Here is a 19,883-nt window from a genome sequence, read left to right as displayed (position 1 = left end):
AGAAGTTTTTGAATTTGTGTGTGTGCTTGTTCGTGTCTACACATAGTATTACAGCTGGGACTCTCAAGCTGTTTTTAAAAAATGAGAGGGTTGAATTCTTCCATCAGGTGAGCTAAAAAGGCACCAAAGTACTAAAGCTCGGCCGAACGTGGCCTACACTCGTGTTTAGCCCCCTCCGGATGGAAGTCTCACTTGAATGTAAAATAATAAATATTAAGTTTATATTTTGAATTTCTCTTTTTATGGGGGAAGAAAGGTACGTTGAAAAATCAGAATAATGATATATTACTTGCAGCTGCTTTTTTTTTTTTTTTTTTTTTAAATTCAATTCAATCAGTCACCTTCATGTGCCTTTTTCCCCATTGTCTTTCCTGAAAATTCCAGGACGAGATTCTGGCCCTGGCACGCTTGCTCCTGCCGTGTACACGCACACACACATGCTCGTGGCAGGCTGTCTCGCCCCATAGGATGGTGGAGCCCAGTAGAACTAGGGTGACTGGTCTTAACCTACTGAGACCGTGTCCTCCCCTGTCGTGGCGTGACTGTGCCTCCCCGGGCCAGCACTTAGCAGCCCTGGATACGCCAACCCGTGGCTACTTGTGGGGCCGGTCATTGGGATAAATCCTGCCTTTGTCCTAGGATTTTCTTCCGCATCAACCTTTTAACTCAGGCACTTCAGGTAACTTGGTCTATGTGTGTTTTGACTGAATCTCCTGATCTCCTCCTGTGTTTCCTGGTGCAGCGTAGGGATTCTTGAAAACCCAGCAAGCATACCTCCGGCATTTGTCTGTCCCCACTGCCCTGTCCCAACCATTTAACCACCCCTATTCCCCCAAGTCAGGAGCTGTTTCTCCGGAGCCATTCTGCACCCCTGTTGGGTCTGTGTCACCTGAGAACACGAGGCCTCGAAGCCTTGTTTTTGGAAATGGTGCGTTACTGAGTCAGACCGTGGCTGGGAGAAAACACAGGCCTGTGTCCCCTAGCTGCGCCATGCGATGTGCCGCCAGACCACTGTCCGAGGAGGACCGACGGGCTTCCCAGTTTCCTTTTCTGAGCCCGTCTCTGCCAGAGAGCGGGAAGCGCGTGTGTGCGCTTGATTAGGTGCACCCCGTCCTGGCCTCTTCCTGCCGCACACAGTGGTCACCGCGGCACATCTCACTGGGGAGGCGCAGGCCCCGGCACCTCTGGATGGTGCTGCTGCCTGGGAAGGACTCGAGCTGCACATGGAGCATCTTCATCTTGGGATCACGCACATGGTGCCTCTGGGAATCGTTTTTGTCCTAATAGCTATGAGATGTTTTATAATAAACCAGTCCATTGACTTCCTTTTTGCAGATGAGGGTAGGAAAGAGCCACGTCGGGTGCCCCCCAGGTGTGCCCCTTGAGAAGCCCCCTGCTGCCAGCTGTCCCACCTTGGCGGGGCTGGGGTGGGTGCTGGGGGGAGTCTCTCCCTGGCCCACCCACGAAACTGGTTGCAGCCAGCTTCTGTCCCACGTGGAGGTGCAGAAAGCCACGGAGGCCACTGCCGCTGAGAATGTTTACACCCGCTCTCTAAACCGGCCTTGGGTTCGAGTTAAACAGTGTTCAGTTCTGCGAATGGAGGAAAAAATCAAATTCCAAAGTAGGATTTAAATCAAATTCTAAAACGACTTATCCTACCCACCCCTTTTTGTCCACTTAAGATATGCCACACAGCTGCAAGATATTTCTTACTTCCTGTAGGATTTGCTTTTGGTGGTCTTTAGAAAAGAAACTGTTGGCTTCTCTGGGAACGCTCCTTTGGTTAGGGGGATGCAAGAAGGAGAGGTGGGGACCGGATCTGAGAGCCCCGTGGGTGTCATGAGGGACGGATCGGCCGGGGGCAGCCACCGTCCTTCCTGCCCAGCCTGGTCGTCAAGAGGTCGAGTAAAGCACTGAGAGTCGTGAAGCACTGAACAAATGAGAATGTTTGTTAATTTTAGAGGAATTGATTTTCTCTTCTGGCCTTTATCTCCAAGGTTCGTATTGTTATCCTTTGCGGACTGCAGTCGGTTTTCGATTGTGACTTTGACACTGCAAAGTGCTAAATAGGAAAATGTCTCCCCACCCCTCACCCCTACCCTAGTGACCCTCTTAATCATGGCACGTACTCGGTCATTGGTATCTTTGGGGTGACATCTGCAGCTAGGCAATGCCACTGGAATACAATACTCGTACTTTCATATGGGGTGTTGTGTGTGAGTTGGCTCTTCTGCTCAAATCATGATTTGAGGTTCAACCACGTGTAGATCAGAGTTCTACCTTTCATTTAGATTAAAAAATTGATTTTTTCCAAATGAGTGAAATCTTCAATCCATGACTATTTTTTTAACTTTTGTTTACTTATTTATTAATTTTTTTTAAGTGGTGGGGTCTCACTGTGTTGCCCAGGCTGGTCTCCAACTCCAAGGCTCAAGTGATCCTCCCACCTCAGCCTCCCGCATAGCTGGGATTACAGGTGTGCACCCCTGCACCCTATGACTTTCTTCTTAACTTTCAATTGAATCTAGCTGTTTACTTGCCTATATTCTGTGTGTGTATATACTTGCCTATATTCTTTTTTTTAAATGCTGATGTCTTAGTCCAAGCAACATTCTCCAAAGTGCCCCTAAGGCTGCATCTCCAACCCATTGTTATGCCAATAAGGTTTTATTTAATTTTATTTAAGGATGATTGTGTCTGTGAACTGCAAATGTACTGCTGCTTCCTACCTGCAAGATGCACAATGTATGGTATATGGGTGAGCAAGTGTTATTTCTTCAATTTCTCAAATGCTTGTAGTAAATATTGTTTCTGCCTCTCAATTGTTGCCAGCTCTTTGAAGAAGGGGAGAAATGTGTGTTTACGGGTGGGGATGTTTCTATATGCTGCTACAGTTGTAACACTGGAGCCAGAGAAAATAAAGCATTGCTCTTTGAAGTGGTGGTGTGGGCTCTGTGCTGGAAATGCCGAACGGAGAGGAGAGTGGATGGCCGGAGGGGGCTCCTTCATGGGGCCGTGCCTGTTCTAGTCTCGGGTGTTAAGGACCAGGGTCTATGGCTGTGATAGGAACTGTCCCCGAAGCCCTACCCCCCAAATGGAGGCAGACTGCAGCGTTCGCATTGTCCAGCCAGGGCAGGAACTGGAATCCTGCCGGATTGGCTCACCACGCTGGGGACAGTGGCAGCTTTTCTTTGTTAGCCTGGGAGCGTTGAGTGTGGCAGACTGCAAGTTGTTCCTTGGAACATGCCTTTTTTCTCTCAGGCCCGTCCCTTTTCAGAGGGTCAGCCCCATGGGTGACCAGAGTCCACACTCCCTAAAGGCCACAGCTTAAGCCAGAGAACGTAATTTTCTCTGGAGATAGTGGGGTGGAGGGGAGGTCTTGGACCCCTTTGAGAAGCCAGGGGCAACTCTTGACTCCTCCCACAATTTTGAAGGTTGGAGCGCCTGCTTTCAGCATGACCGCTGAAGCCCTTAGCAATGTGCAGGGTCAGAATTGAGGTCAGGCCTGAGACCCGGCCAGCAGCAAGGGTGTCAGGAGGTGGGACGGGGGTGCTGGTTAGAGGGATTGCGATAAACTTCCTGCTTTGTAGTTTTACCGGTGGCCAACCCTGTACTACTCAAAATTCCCTTGTGGCTTGTAGTTGCTTCCACTCCCCTGGGGGGGGGGACGGTGGCAGGGAAGGCCTGTTTTTCCCCCTCTCCCTGCCCCGTGCAATCAATCAGCACACACCTGCAGTGGTTCCTGTGGACGGAGCCTCATGCGGGTGCTGGAGGTTGGGGCAGAGTAAAGGATGGGTGAGGTATGGTGTCTGCCCTCGCAGGCCTTACCACCTACTAGAACAATACAGGGAGACACGGTCTCCTTAAGACAATTAAATTGTGACCCACCGGGATGGTAGTGAAGGCTGCCATGGAAGCAAAAGAGTAGCATCACGCCCCTTAGACGGAGCATGAGACAGTGGCCTTGCCCGTCTCTGTCCCTGCTTTATCCCCAGCCAGTGGTGTGTGGGGCTGGCCCTGCCCCAGCTCTCCGGGGGGTACGGCACACATTTCTTCCCAGCTTCATGTTCACTAATACCGTGTTGGTAGCCTGAAATTGGCAACAGTGGCAACATTTACACCACAGCAATAGGCAAAAGGGCTACAAATCAGGGCTTTTGCTTTTGCAAGAGCCGCTTACCAGCACAGCATTGCTGGCACATAGCACGGGGCTGGGAATGCTCGATGTTCAGCGAAGTTTTACTGAGAGGAAGAGAGATGCTAGGTAGAGCTCATCTGCAACCTGGGGGGCCCCACTTAGTACCTGGCCTGCCTCGAGCTCGTGCAAGATTGCAGCATCTCCTCTCCCCTTCCCAGACTGCATCTGTGTAAAGTTTGGAATGAAATTGTGTGCAGATTTTAACGTAAATAATTATGGATGGCCGTGATGCCTTCTGTTGGTGGCTCGGGGCTTCACGAGGTTTTTAGCAGGCGCTGCTTCTATAAGCACTTTTGACATGGAGAGTTTTTGACAACAACAGAAATAACCTGAGTGCTCAAGGCTAATGCCCAAGCTTCAGCTGCCTTGATCTAAGACTAAAAGAACATTAGCAGCCTGGAAATGGGTAATACACAAGTCTAGGAACTTCCTTTGGTTCTTGCTCATTCTCTGGCACTTACAGTGATGTGTCCAGGGTTTAGCGTATGTGTCCGTAACCATGAACCTCCAGGGTCATTTCACAATCTTTAGGCAGGGTCCAGCGTCTTAGGGCAAATTGTCAGGCAGGCCTCCCTCTCCCGTTTCCCCTCAAGCTCATGATATGAGTGGAATCTGGATAAATTATACATTAAGGGGGTCATGATTAATGGGACTGAGAGACAGTCACACTGGGAAGGGCGGCTAGGAGAAAAGAATGTTCTAGATGGAAAGAATGAACCAAACCCTGAGCCTGTTATTTATCACGGTAGAAGAACTTCGCATGGACGGGAACAGGAGTTTCTCAGCCTCCCGGTGTTCCGGTGAGCGCAGGCTGCCAGGAGCGTTCATTCAACAAATGTTCTTAGAGTCCCACCGCCACGCTTCATCTGACCCAGCTTCCTATTCTGAAGAGATAATTTTGGCTCCTTTTGACTTGGATCACAATCTTTGTTTATTGATGCCATCTTGAATTTCCACCTTGGCCTCTATAACTCTTTTGTTTTTTAAGATCAGCAAGTTTCTAAAAGCCACATTTGAAAAGCATACAATTACCTTAGAGTGAATTCTAATGTGAGGATAATTTTTTGTTGATATAATGAAGTAATTTATTTGTTCTGGTCCATTTTAACCATTGAACATGTACCAGATGGGGCAATATGTCCAGAGGCCTGGACGCTAGTCTGGTAGGTCACTAAACTGGTTGGGCCATCTTGGGTGACTTTGGGTTTATCACTTAATCTCTCTGGTCCACAGTTTCCTCAACTGCAAAATGAAAGGATCCGGCCCGATGACATGTAATAGCTCCTCCGGTGGCTTTAGCCTGTGATAATGCCATAAAAACAGGCTCTGTCCAGTCTCTAAGTCTGTAATTAAAATATGATTACATGCTTTCCATACGAGATTACAAGGAGAATCTCAGAGGTCTTTTAGCCTACCTACCATGAAGAATCATTCATTATCATTTTGCTTTACTTCTTACTTCCCCCGCCTAAACTACTTGACAAATATCATAAAAATCCAGGAACTTGGAGAACAATGGATGTATTTCATATCCTTTTCTCTTTCTTTTTTTTTTTTTTTGGAAACAACCAGATATAGTTTATTAAAATACATTCATTATAAACAATTTTGCCCCAGTTTTTAAAATTGCATATCCTTTTCTTTAATATGTTTTTAATTGCGACATTTCTGTACAATCGTGATTAAATAATTTACTTGCCTTTCTAAACTCTGAGTGAGGACTGTTGATCTCTGGTGAACTCTAAGCCCTCTAGGACAGCGCCTGAAACAAAATAGGACATGTTAATTGCGACATTTCTGTACAATTGTGATTAAATAATTTACTTGCCTTTCTAAACTCTGAGTGAGGACTGTTGATCTCTGGTGAACTCTAAGCCCTCTAGGACAGTGCCTGAAACAAAATAGGACATGTTGAGTGCCTGCCCCTTGGGGAATGTGATACCCTTATTTGCATATAGCCCATTACTATAGGAAGACACAAGTTGGTTTTCCCATGTCATTTTTTATTATAGAGTCTATATGTCTAAACTTTTTTTTAAAGAAAAATAGACTCTATTTTTTAGACCAGCTTTAGGTTCACAGCAAAATTGAGGAAAAGGTACAGAGATTTTTTTTTTTTCTATTTACCCCCTGGCCCACATATGTGCAGCCTCCTACTATCAACATCCCCACCAGAGTGGTGCATTTGTTGCAATCAATGAACCTACATTGACACATCATTATCTCTCAAAGTCCATGATTTACACTAGGGTCCAATCTTGGTGCTTTACATTTTATGGGTTTGGACAAAAGTACAATGACATGTATCCACCATTATAGTATCATATAGAGTAGTTTCACTGTCCTAAAGACCCTCTGTGCTCTGCCTGTTCATCCCTCCCTCTCGGCTAAGCCCCATCAATCATTGATCATTTTAATGACTATAATTTTGCCTTTTCCATCGTCATATAGTTGGAATCATACAGGATGTAGCCTTCTCAGATTGGCTTCTTTCACTTAGCAATAAGCATTTAAAATTTCTCCATGCTTCTTTATGTCTTGATAGCTCTTTTCTTTTTAGTGCTGAATAATATTCTGTGGTCTGAATATACTACAGTTCATTTATCCATTCACCTACTGAAGAATACCTTGGTTGCTTCCAAGTTTTGGCAATTATAAATAAAGCTGCTATAAACATCTGTGTGCAGGTCCTTGGGTGGACATAAGTTTTCAGCTTCTTTGGGAAATACCAAGGAGCACAACTGTTGGATCATATCATTAAGAGTGTGTTTAGTTTGGTGAGAAAGTGCCAAACTGTTTTCCAAAGTGGCTGTACCATTTTGCATCCTTATCAACAATGAATGAGAGTTCCTGTTGCTTCACATCCTCATCAGCATCTGATGTCACCAGTGTTCTGGACGATGGCCATTCTAATAGGTATGTAGAGGTATCTCATTGCTGTTTAATTTGATGTGGAGCATCTTTTCATATGCTTATTTGCCATCTCTGTATCTTCTTGCTGAGGTGTCTATTAAGATCTTTGGCCAGCTTTTTAATTGGGTTGTTTGTTTTCTTATTGCTGAATTTTAAAGTTTCTTTATATATTTTAGATAACAGTCCTTTATCAGGTATGTTTTTGCAAGTAGTTCCTCTCAGTCTGTGGCTTTTCTTTTCATTTTCTTGACAGTGTCTTTTGCAGAAAAGAAAATTTTCTTTTTATTTTGTTATTTTTATTTTTTTTGAGACAGAGTCTCACTCTGTCACCCTGGCTAGAGTGCCGTGGCATCAGCCTAGCTCACACCAACCTCAAACTCCTGAGCTCAAGCGATCCTCCTGCCTCAGCCTCCCAAGTAGCTGGCACTACAGGCATGTGCCACCATACCTGGCTAATTTTTATATTTTTAGTAGAGACAGGGTCTCACTCTTGCTCAGGCTGGTCTCCTGACTTCGAGTGGTTCTCCTGCCTCAGCCTCCCAGAGTGCTAGGATTACAGGTGTAAGCCGCCATGCCCAGCCAGAAAATTTTAATTTTAATGAAGTTCAGCTTATCATTTCTTTCTTTCTTGAATCATGCCTTTGGTTTGTATCCAAGGTCATCCAGATTTTCTTCTATGTTATCTTCTAGGCATTTTATAGTTTTTCACATTACATTTAAGATTGTAATCCATTCTGAATTAATTTTTGTGAAGGGAGTAAAGTCTGTGTCTAGATTTGGTTTTTTGCATGTGGAGGTCCAGTTGTTCCAGCACCATTTGTTGAGAAGACTATTTTTTTCCCATTGTATTGCCTTTGCTCCTTTGTCCAAGATTAGTTGACTATACATCCCAGCATAATCCCTGCACAGGGAGCACAGGCTGGGTGAGGACAAGGACGAGGGCAGCTGGGGCATGTGGGTCTCACGTTGGAGCATGAACGTGCACATGCTGTTGGAAAAATGGCACCAATAGACTTGCTTGATGTAGGGTTGCTACAAACCTTCAATTTATAAAAAATACGCAACATCTATGAGGTGTAATAAAGTGCAGTTCAATAACATGAGGTGTTCCCGTATTTATGTGGCTCTACTTCTGGGCTCTCTGTTCTGTCCCATTGATCTATTTGTTTATTCTTTCGCCAATACCACACTGTCTTGATTACTGTGGCTTTATAGTAAGTCTTGAATTCAGGTAGTGTTAGTCCTTTGACTCTGGTGTTTTCTTTAACATTGAGTTGGCTATCCTGGATCTTTTGCCTCTCCGTATAAACTTTAGAATTAGTTTGATGATATCCACAAAATAACTTTCTGAGATTTTGCCTGGAGTTGCATTGACTCTGTAGATCAACTTGTGAAGAACTGACATCCTGATAATATTAAATCTTCCTGTCTGTGAACATGGACTCTTTCTCCATTTGTTTAGTTCTTTTTTGATTTCTTTCATCACAGTTTTATAGTTCTCCTCAGATAGACCTTGTGTGTATTTCGTTAGATTTATACCAATGTGTTTCATTTTGGGCGTGTGTGTGTGTGTGTGTGTGTGTGTGCTAATGTAAATGGTGTTGTGTTTTTAGTTTCAAATTCCGTTTGTTTATTGCTGGTATATGATTTACTTTTGTGTATTAGCCTTCTATCTTGCAAACTTGCTATAATCACTTATTTGTTCCAGTTTTTGGTCAATTCTTTTGGATTTTTTACATAAACAATAATGTAATCTGTATGTCTTCCTTCCAAATCAATATAGCTTTTGTTTCCTTTTCTTGTCTTACTGCATTAGGTAGGGCTTCCAGTATACTGTGGAAAAGGAGTGGTGAGAGGGGGCATTCTTTTTTTTTTTTTTTTAAATTTTTTAAATTTCAGCATCTTACGGGAGTACAAATGTTTAGGCTGCATATATTGCCTTTGCCCCACCCAAGTCAGAGCTTCAAGCGTGTCCATCCCCCAGACGGTGTGCACTGCACCCATTAGGTGTGTATATACCCATCCCCCCTCCGAGAGGGGGCATTCTTGCCTTGTTCCTGATCTTATTGGGAAAGCTGCTAGTTTGTTACCTTTAAATAGGAAGTTAGGCCCGAGCCTGGAGCGTGCCGGCACCGCGGCCCTACCCCGAGGCCACCCCAGCTCGCTAAGCCGGAGGACGCGGGGGCTCCCAGGCAGCCCTGGCGGCTTCTCCGCGCGCCCCCCGCACCCATGCACGCGGGCGGGCGAGGGCAGAAGGTGGGCCTCCAGCTGACGCACAGAGGCCTGACGCACCTGCGGGAGACCCGCCGCCTCGAGAACTTGACCCAGCGGCTGCAGGACGACAACTAGGAGCTGAGCGAGCCTGCTGCTTCCTGAGCGACGACGACGACGACCACGGGTAGAAGGAGCAAAAGCTGGCGCGCGAGTGGCAGCGCTTCGGCCCGGCGCCACGTGGCATGAGGTGGCCCGCATGCAGCAGAAGCTTCGCGAAGTCGGGGCGCGCCAGGAGGCCTCGCTGCGCCAGAACGTGGAGCTTAAGGAGCTGGTGCAGCGCTGGGCGAGGGGCGCGCGGCGCGGGCGGGCAGCTCCATGCACAGCCAGGCCAGCTAAGCGGGCGGCGCGGCGGGGACGTGGGCGACGGCAGCAGCACGTCCAGCGCTGGCAGAGGCTGCAGCCCGGACCACCAGCACCGCGTCCCACCCCCGCTGCTGCCCCGGTGCCCACAGCAAGGCCGGAGCCACGCGCTGAATCCTGGACGACCTGTGGCGCCAACGCACCACTACAGCGTCCCCAGTGGCCAGCAAGGCCGCAGCCTTTCCCATCCGGCGACTGGGTTACTGCGGGACCCTGAAGGAGGCAGTTGGCCCAGAAACGAGTGAGTGACTGTCTCATCTCCTCGGGGAGCCGGGAGGGGCAGGGCTGGCTGGGAGCCTTGGAAGAGCACTCTTGGCTTGGAGCTGTCCAAAGGCCATCCCGTAGGGACAGGGAATACATCCACGAACTGGGTTTTCTGATGGTTTTCTTGATCAAGTTGAGAAAGTTTTCCTCTATTCCTAGTTCACCGAGAAGTTTTATCATGACTGGTTGTAATTTCGTCAGATACTGTTTCTATGATATGGTCACGTGATTTTTCTTCTTCAGACTTTGATATGCTCGAGTATGTTAATTGATTTTTGAAAGTTGAACCAGCCTTGCATACCTGCAATAAATCCACTTGGTTGTTGTGACCTTTCTCGGTGAATATTTCTTGTGGGCTTGATAAAAATGTGTATTCTACTGTTGTTGAGTGAAGTAGTCTATAGATGTCCGTTATAGCTAGTTGAACAGTGGTGGCATTGAGTTCAGCTATGTCCTTATTGATTCTCTGCCTGTTGGATTGGTCCATTTCTGATAAAGAGGTGTATGGTTTCCACCTTGCTCTGAAGCCTGCTCTGTCTGAGGTTAATATTGCTATTTCTTTCTTTTGATTATTGTTAGCATGGTATATCTTTCTCTCCCCCTTTACTTTTAATGTATATGTGTATATGTATTGAAAGTAGGTTTCTTGTAGCAAACATCATTGGGTCCTGTGTTTTGTTCTACTCTGACAATCTTTATCTTTGAATTGGTGCACACCTAAATTTTTAAAAAAGCATCCATCTAAATAATACCTGCAATAAGGCATGATTATGTTTATATTGGCCTTTTCTATTGAGTAACTCTTAGTTTGAGAGAAATCCTGAACTTTTCAGTACTGTCAAAATTGGTCATTTACCTGTGACTATAAAATATTTGTGGCCGGAATCGTGCCCAATACCTGTAATCCCAGCACTTTGGAAGGTCAAGGCAGGAGAATGGCTTGAACCTAGGAGTTTGAGGCCAGCCTGGGCAACATAGTGAGACCCCCATCTCTACAAAAAATAATTTAAAAATTAGCCAGGTGTGGTGGCATTTTCCTGTAGTCCCAGCTACTTGGGAGACTGAGGCAGGAGGATTGCTTGGGTCTGGGAGGTTGAGGTTGCAGTGAGCTCCATTAGTGCCACTGCATTCTAGCCTGGGCTACAGAGCCAGACCCTGTCTCAAAAATAAATAAATACATAAATAATAAGATTAAAAAGAATAAAATATTGGTTAAAAATTACTTCGTATAGTCAACCTTTTGGAAAATATTAATTCCCTTGTCACTGAGATTTTATTTGCTCATGAAATCAAATTGTGTTTCATCTAGTTTTCATGAAAATATCTGCAATGTCATCTGTGCTCTTCATAGATCAAAATTTCCCTGAGGGTTTGTCAGAGGTAAATAAACACTGGATTTAAACTGAGGTGACAAGTCCTACAGATTAGAGCAGGGCTTTAGGAGGCTTGTAAATGTCATATGTGTGCAAATTAAGGATTATGGTTGTAAGGAGGTCATAGAGTAGAGCGAAGAAGTGTTTTGAGGGTTAATGTGGGAATACGCTGTCCTCACTGGATGGAATCTGTTACTTGTGTAATGTAATATATTTGATTCTCAGCAATCAATTCTTTTGGCCACCTAAACGCCTGAATTTCTATTTCTGGCCACATGGTGGCATCTGATTTTCATTAATACAGAAGTCACACAACTTCTCTCTCAAGCTGTCTCAGCTTCTGAACCTTTATACCAGATTTTTTCCCCCCAATGGCAGCATTGTAAAGGAAATTGCATTAAATTATACTTGTGTGGGACCCTTGAACTAAACTTTCTTGTATCTGGTTAAGTTATATTTGCGTCAAGACATGCTCATACATTTTTAATGTTTTTGATTGATCATTGTGTTGAACACCTATCCTAGTCAACTCCTCCCATGTATTTCTTTGTCATATAGTCAAGAGTGGAGAAATGGGCTAGGCATGGTGGCTGTAATCCTAGCACTCTGGGAGGCTGAGGTGGGAGGATTGCTTGAGGTCAGGAGTTCGAGACCAGCCTGAGCAAGAGCGAGACCCCCATCTCTACTAAAAATAGAAAAATTAGCTGGGCATCGTGGCATGCCCACCTGTAGTCCCAGCTGGCTCAGGAGGCTGAGGCAGGGGGATTGCTTGAGCCCTGGAGTTTGAGGTTGCAGTGAACTGTGATGATGCCACTGCACTCCACCCAGGGTGGCAGAGTGAGACTCTGTCTCAAAGAAAAAAGAAAAAAAAAAACAAAGACCAAGGAAATTGAAATTCCTCCTCACACTCCTTTATATATATATATATATATATATATATATGTGTTTCTTTTTTAAAAAAGAGTACAGGAAGGTACTATTTTTACATGTGCCTATCATATGCCCCACTTTGCTTTACTTATGAGTGGGAAGGTACAAAGGAGCCTTACTCAAAGATCTAGCTTTCAAGCTGGGAGTACATAAGCTACATGCATAAAATAGCCATAAAGGAAAAACTCACAAGGCATATTATTTAAGTCCCAGACCAGTATTATCAGTAAGGTCTCTAGATCCATGAGGGCTTACCGTTGTGCTCCCAGCACCTTGCACAGTACTGACACATAGTAGGTGCTCAAAAAAAAATACTTATGGAATGCATGGATGAAGAGGTCTAAGAAGGGTTTCAGGGGAGATTGGGGTGAAGCTGACTCTAAAACGATGGGTGCGAATTGGATGGAGAAAGTCAAGCGGGGAGGTGTTGCGACTTGGAGAGTTGGAGAGACGGGGAGCAGTGTGAGGAGGCCAGAGCACACGAGAGGCCTGTGCCGTGTAGCCAGGTCTCTACCTGTGCAGGGCCCTGAGGTCATGCTGAGGTGCACTGTCTCCAGGGAGAAGCTGGGAACCATTCTTAGGGACTGTAAAAACACAAAGTGTGAGGCTGGTGGTCAGCGGGAGACACCACAGTAACACACAAGGTGCCTACGGAAATACCAGTTGGAGGCAGTATGGGACGCGTGACCTTAGGTGACATAAAACTTGATCCGGGTCTTTCAGAGAAGGCAGCCATCCATCCGGCGTGGCCCACCAGGGCTTGCTGCAGGGCGAGGCGGCCCCTGACCAGGCCTGCTGTAACAATGGCGGATATTTGAGTGGCCTTTGGCAGTTTATGAAGCCTTTTCAAACACTAGCTTATTTAATGCTCACAGTATCCTTATGGTGTCAGCACAGCTACTATCTCTGCTTTGCAGATGGGAAGTTGAGGCTCAGAGAGGTTAAATGACTTGGCTAGACCAAGGTCAGTCTGGCCATTTTCGTCTGACCCTGCTGGTTAAAGGACAGGCGCAACGGGGCTCGGCAAATAGGATTTTCCGGTCTTTTCTTTCTGGATATTATTACAGCCCAAAGACAGGGATAGACACAGCCGCTACTACAGTGAACCCCAGACATTGTTTTTCTTGTATTGTTTCCTCATATGATGTTTTTGCCATATGATAGTGTGACGGTCTTATTTTTTAATGAGAACATAAATGTAAAGGATTGATAAAATACCATCAAGTTATAACAACAAAAAGCAAACTATCTCAAGGTTTTAGCCCAAATCATGTTAATCTACTTCCTGGTTTTCTTTCTCCTTTTATGGTCTTTGCACTCCAGGAGCTTATGGTCTAGTTGCAAAGAGAAAGCATGTGTGTGGTCACTGTAGCAAATCTTGGGGTGGCTTTTGGTGGCATCAAGCCAGTTCCCTCCACTTTGCTGCTAAGGGGCTTTCAATGAAGCCGAAGGCGTGTCACACCGAAGAGGTGACATACTCAGTATGTCAGGTGACCCTAACCGTGGGTCAGGGCTCCATGGCCGTATGTCCCAGCCTCCGCTCTTCAGTTAGGACGATCCCCTGCATAGTCTACATGGTTCCTCGGAGGAGCCCAGTGGGGTTGAGGCCCAGATGCTCAAGGTATAACCAGTGTACACTGTATCGCTGATCAGCTCTCCTTCCTTCCTGTCTCACGTCGTGTGATTTCTGCCATCGTCTTCCAAACAGACTACCTCCACTCAAGTCCTTGACTCAGGCTCTGTTCTTGGGGGAAACTCAAACTGAAAACACGCACACATTTGCTCACTCGTGCTTCTAGAAAAGCTCGCTCTACAAGCGATGGATGCGTCAGCTCCTCTGTGATCGCAGAGGAGTGGGGCATTCCAGGGTGCCAGGGCAGGTGGAGCAGGCTTTGTGTGGGAGGAGAGATTGGCGCAGCGGTCAAGTGCAGACACACTGGTTTTGAATGGGCAGTGCTGAGGGAGGCCATTCTAGGAGAGTGAACTGTTGTGTGCAAGGGATGTTATGTGTGTGTGTGGCGGGGGGCAGGGGTTGGAAAAGAGCTGAGAGAATGAAGAGGCCTGCTGGCCAGAGTGAGTGTTATCCTAGGCGATGGGGAGTAGGGTTTAGATTTGGGTCTTGAGAGCTCAGGTGTCTCTCTTGCTTGGGGTTCTGTTATAGGTGGTGGCTTCTTTTCTATTTCGAGCCAAGCTGTGGGAGGAATTCCTTTTCCCTAGCAAACATTTTCCCAGTGAATTGTCAAGCCCAGAGTCACTAGTGGAGCATCGATGTTTCCCTCCTGCCCCTTCCTCCTGAGCTTGGAGCCTCCTTCCCTTCCCAGCCTCAGCTTCCTCCAGAAGTTTTCACTGTGCTTTAGCGCATCCTGCCCTGATGATTTCTTCACCTGGACAACGTGGGGCTTTAAGAAAAGAGTTTGGCAAAGTGCCTTCATTGTGTACAGGCATCTGTGTTTGCACCCGTGGTGTTTGGTGAGGTAAGCGCCGAGGGTAGGGCACGTGTTAGTGGAAACTCCTCGGCTTCTCAATAGTAAGGCAATTAATGATTTCAATCTGACTTGTGCTTAACTTTATTTTTAAAATATAGCAGTATTCATTGATCTTGTCCAATTGCAGTGAGAGCTCTAGAAAATGAACTCTAGTGGTAGTTTGGCAATATGAGAGGACATTCATATTATCACTTAACAATCTTTCTTATTTACTAAATCATACTTTGTTGAAGTGTATCGTCCTCTTGTGTTGAGTTATGGCACCACCTTCTCCTTCTGTGAAAGGTGCAACCTGTGTGTGGGGAGTGTGGATGGAGCTGTTACGGGTGCCAGGTAGGGAAGAAACCATAGCACCCCGGGGTATAGAAGGAAGAGGAAATGCTTATGTCAAGAGCTTGGGGCTCCCCAAAGTGGTTTTGATATGCAGCAATTAAGTTCAAACTTGTGTCTCTTAGAATCATGGGTAATTTTAAGGGACCCAGAAGAGTGACTGCTAGAATGCCCACCAGACAAGACAACTGCTGTATGCCGATGTGGATTTAGTAGCTAGAGAAATCAGCAAGTGTGTGAGTGTGTGAGTGTGTGTGTGTGTGTGTGTGTGTGTGGAGGGGCACATATACATGTGGCTCAGGAGAGGGGTGGGCTTCACTCCTTTACAGAAGGAGACTTCAATTTGTAGAAGCAGCCACACTAGTCTTGCTTTATAGGGAACTTCCTTAGGCATTTATTATGGTCCTGTGATTGATCACAATGAGATCCGCATCCATTGTTTTTTCAGGAAATTACTGAGCGAATGAGGAACACTTTCCTAGGAGGGGCACAGGCAGAGTTGTCTGTGATGTTTTGAAAGACTACTGAACCTGAAACACAGCTTGGGAAAGCGAGGCCTAAGGTAATGTGACCAGGATGTGCAAACTAGCCGAAGGGAGCACCTGAGCTAACTGTGGGGCTCAAAAGAAGCCAAGAACAAGGAGCGTAAAGTTTACCTGCCTTATTGAACAGGTGTCATCTCTGACATACATCACTAAGCACGAAGCTGAGACAAAGGCGACTTCCTCCTTCTCATGGTGTTGCTGTTTGCACTTGACATTGGGGCATTCTGTGGCCAGCAGGGTGAGAGAGGGATGTGGCTAGGATCCGGCTCACTGGGGCTCACTTCACCTGTGAGCACAGTCTGAAAAAGGGCAAGTCGCAGCACACGTGGGCTTCCAAGCCCCATCTCCCGGTATCCTTTCCCCTAAGTCAGAAGATGTTGGGTTTCTCCTGTGGCAGGTTCTGGGGGACTTGAAGTGCCCTGCAGGGCTCCAATTCTTTTTCTTCCAGTCGTGGCATTTCACTTTAAATAAATGATGAAATCCCAAACTCCAGCTCACATAGATAATAGCAAGTATCAGATGCACTAACCGAGTTTACTTTGCAAAAGAGTTCACACGAAGATTCTTTTTGAAATCAAGCTCCCTTGGTGAATTTTCAAATATTTAAATTCATAAGAGTTCAATGTACCTTCAGCTTTAGGTATTGTATATATTGACTTAAGGGAGGGACACATGAAGTTGAAAATTTAACAGATGGCTAAAGTTTTAAGAATTTATAAACTTACATGAAGAACAATCGATTTTTTTGGGGGGGGGGTTCAGTCTTGAGAAATGCATAGAGTCAAGTAATCACTAGAACGGTCAAGATACAGAATGCTTCCATTACCCCTGCAAATTTCCTTTTGCTGTCCTTTTGTAACTCCTCCCTCTGTCCCTACCCTTTGAGAAATTGCTCTCCATCTCTACAGTTTTTGCCTTTTCCAGGATGCCATAGAAGTTGTAGACTATTGTTTATTATATGGATATGCTACAGCTGTTTATCCATTCAGCAATCAAAGGGCATTTGGATTGTTTCTGGTTTTTGGTGATTGTAAATAAAGCTGCTCTAATCATCTGCAGTCCCGTTGTGCCCTCTTAGAACATCTCTAGCCTCTATGTCTCTGGCCTCTTCTTACAATGTGCCTTTTACCTCCTTGTCTTAATTAAAACCCGGTTCTTATCCGGAGGGCACTTATTCAGCTACAGTCCTCCCAAGAAGAGGCTGCTCATTCATTCATCTCCCCTACTCCCATGAGGCATCACATGGGGATGCCTTCTGCTCCCTACCACCCCTCTTCCTGCTTCTCTGCACCCGTCTTGGCCCTTCCTTCTTGCACCAGTGGAAAGAGGAGTTTCTTTCCCTTTCTAGGGTGAGGCCCCTCTTTGCCCACATCCTCATTTTAGCCAATGCAACAAAGTAAGGATGTAAAACAAGAGCAACAAATATTTTAAGAGGAAACAAAATTACCCTTGTTAGAAAACATAATGCAAATGTAATGATTTACCTAGAAATCCAAGAGAATCAGCCGAAAAAGCTGCAGACATATAATGAGTTCATTAAATTATTAAATTGTCCCCCAAATACCAATAGCTAGAAGCCAGATCAATTTAACAGAATAGTGAGCCCACAAAGAGACCCCAGTATGAATATAAATTTAGTGTATAGTAAAGGCATACCAGGAGAGAAGGGAAGAATTATTTAATGACAGACACTAGGATAATTGGAAATTTTTATTGAAAAAATTTTTAAATTAAATTATATCCTTACTTCACACCTCACACCATGTACCCAAGTCAATTCAGATGAATTAAATAACTAAATGTAAAGGATAAAACCAAAACAATAACTAAACAAAAACAATGGACTTTTTCTGCAAAGGTAGGAACTACAAAGCAAAAATGTATAGCATTGACTACATAAAAATTTTTGATGTCTGTATATCAAAAAGCATACACTATCAAAATGGGTATATAGGAACTCTAATTATATTTGCAACTTTTCTGTAAATCTAAATTATTCCAAAACAAGTCATACACGCACGTGCACACACACACATACACGGTACCTACAAAAATTACAAAATCTATTATCTTCCGGATATACTTGCACATGTGCAAAATGAGCGTGTGGCAGCTTCTCCAGGCTCCACCCTCGCCTGGTGATTTGTAACAGCAAACACTATATGCAATGTAAATGACAATTATAAAGGGCTGATTTAAAAAATTATGGTATATTCATATAATGGCAAGCCATCCAGCTAGTTTAAATAGTAGGAAAGCTTCTGATAGGGAAGGGTGCCAAAGACACCCTTTTTTTTTTAAGTAAAAAAAATTAAATTAAAAGAACTCACACAAAAATGAAACAAACAAAAAACAATACATAAACAAATAAAGTGTCATTATATGTTACCTTTGGGTAAAGGGGGATGAGAGCACATGTTGATATTGCTCGTCTGTGCAAAAAGAAACTCTCGAAGGACACACAGAGCGCGCACAGCGATGGCTGTGGGGGGACAGGCAGCAATGGGGGTGGGTGGGGGGGTGGAGGTTGGGCGTGGAAGGGAGACTTTGTGTGTCTGTAACCGAACTATGGAGTTAGGTCTGTGACTTTTGAACCCTGTGAATACAGTGTCTACTTCAATCATCAAATTGAAAATTAAAGTCATGTGTATCTAGAAACAACCGTCCACCCAGCAGAATACTCCAAGATGCCACGAACAGCATCACGGAGCAGCAGAGTGGGCCCACGTGGCAGGATTGCAGGCATCTATCTGTCGGGGGCATGCGTGGGAGACATTATTCTAAGTCCTGAGACTTTCCCTGGCACTCAGAACCCCTGATCATGTCAACGCCCATTTACTCAGCCTTCCTGAGGGCTCTGGTTTTCCCTTCTGGATCAGGCTGGTTATTCCAGACACCATCAAGACTGAAAACTCCAGGATGGGAAAATCAGTGAAATTCCTTTCTAAGCGTTGCTCCCGGGATGAGCCAATTGGCTACTTCTCTCTCCACTGCCTAGGAAACCACCCACAATATAAGTAGTGAGCAGTGGGGTTTCCAGCTATCCAGATGTGGCTATGTCCTCTTGGTGAACTCAGTCAGTCCAGTCATCCACACACACACCCTTATTTCCCAAGAATAACCATCTGGTGTTGGGATGTGCAGCAGAGTCATAATATTTCCAACAAAACAGTGTTTCTTTGACTTAATCTTCTCCTTAAGAGCAAGGGGCATTCCAACCCCTTGCTCTTTCCTCTGTTCCTTTGGACTTCCTGGGCTCATACCGGCTCTAGAGTGGCCATCCAGATTTGCCCATTTGTACTGCTCCTCCGTGGTCCTGACCTCAGCAAGCACTTTCCTGGTCTCCACAGTAATTCCCTCCCCAGAGCCCTGCAAGGATGCTTGGTCCCTCGGTCATGAAGTGTTGCTGATGGTCTCTGCAGTCTGGTGGCCTCATTATACCTCCATTCTGTGCTCTGCCAGGTGAATGCAAAAGTATGGAAACTGCCTTCTACATTTGATCTTTCTACCCAAATTCAGCCTTAAAATCATAGCTCTCATCTTTTGTTCCTTTGGGCAGGGTTGCAGGTTGAGTTTCCTGGAAGCAGATGCCACAGTGGTGAATGTGTGGAGGTTTGAGTGTCAACAGAAGGGAGAAGGAAACACGATGGGGCAGGGGGACACACAGCTGTGATGCAGTCCCAACAGAAGCGGTCACCAGCCCTGTGGGGAGTTCTGAGCTAGGGTGACCCTCCAGAACCATCCTCAGTTGAGGACAGCTGGTTTAGGGGCATTATTTCCCATGCAACTTTTCAAGCATTCATGCTGAAAGGAAATCCGGTCCAATGAGTCTCACTGCTTGGTGGATTCAGTCTGGGGTAAGAGTGGTCTGAAAGTGCTGCCTCATAGGCTCCAAGTCACCTTGAGTCTACTCAGCCTTATCAGGCACGGCTTTGGGTGACTCGTGCATGTCACTCGGCCTTCCATCTGGGGAGCAGCTGCAGCCACAGCCTTGAATCCACATTTGGAAGCCTCCTATGGGCTCTGTGCTCAGCGGATCAGGAAATCCACTTGTCAAGTCTGGGATGTTGGAATTACCTAGTATCTTCTGCAGTGGAATGTCTTATCCCGAATATCACTATAATCATTTCTGTTATTGTCTCGATTCTCTGCCTATTTATATCATACTAATTTTTTGAGGCCCAACTGAACTTCACTTTAATTAAATAAT

Source organism: Eulemur rufifrons, chromosome 12 (assembly GCF_041146395.1).
Source record: "Eulemur rufifrons isolate Redbay chromosome 12, OSU_ERuf_1, whole genome shotgun sequence".
Lineage (NCBI taxonomy): Eukaryota > Metazoa > Chordata > Mammalia > Primates > Lemuridae > Eulemur > Eulemur rufifrons.
The sequence above is the reverse complement of the archived record's forward strand: the minus strand, read 5'-3'. Positions refer to the sequence as shown.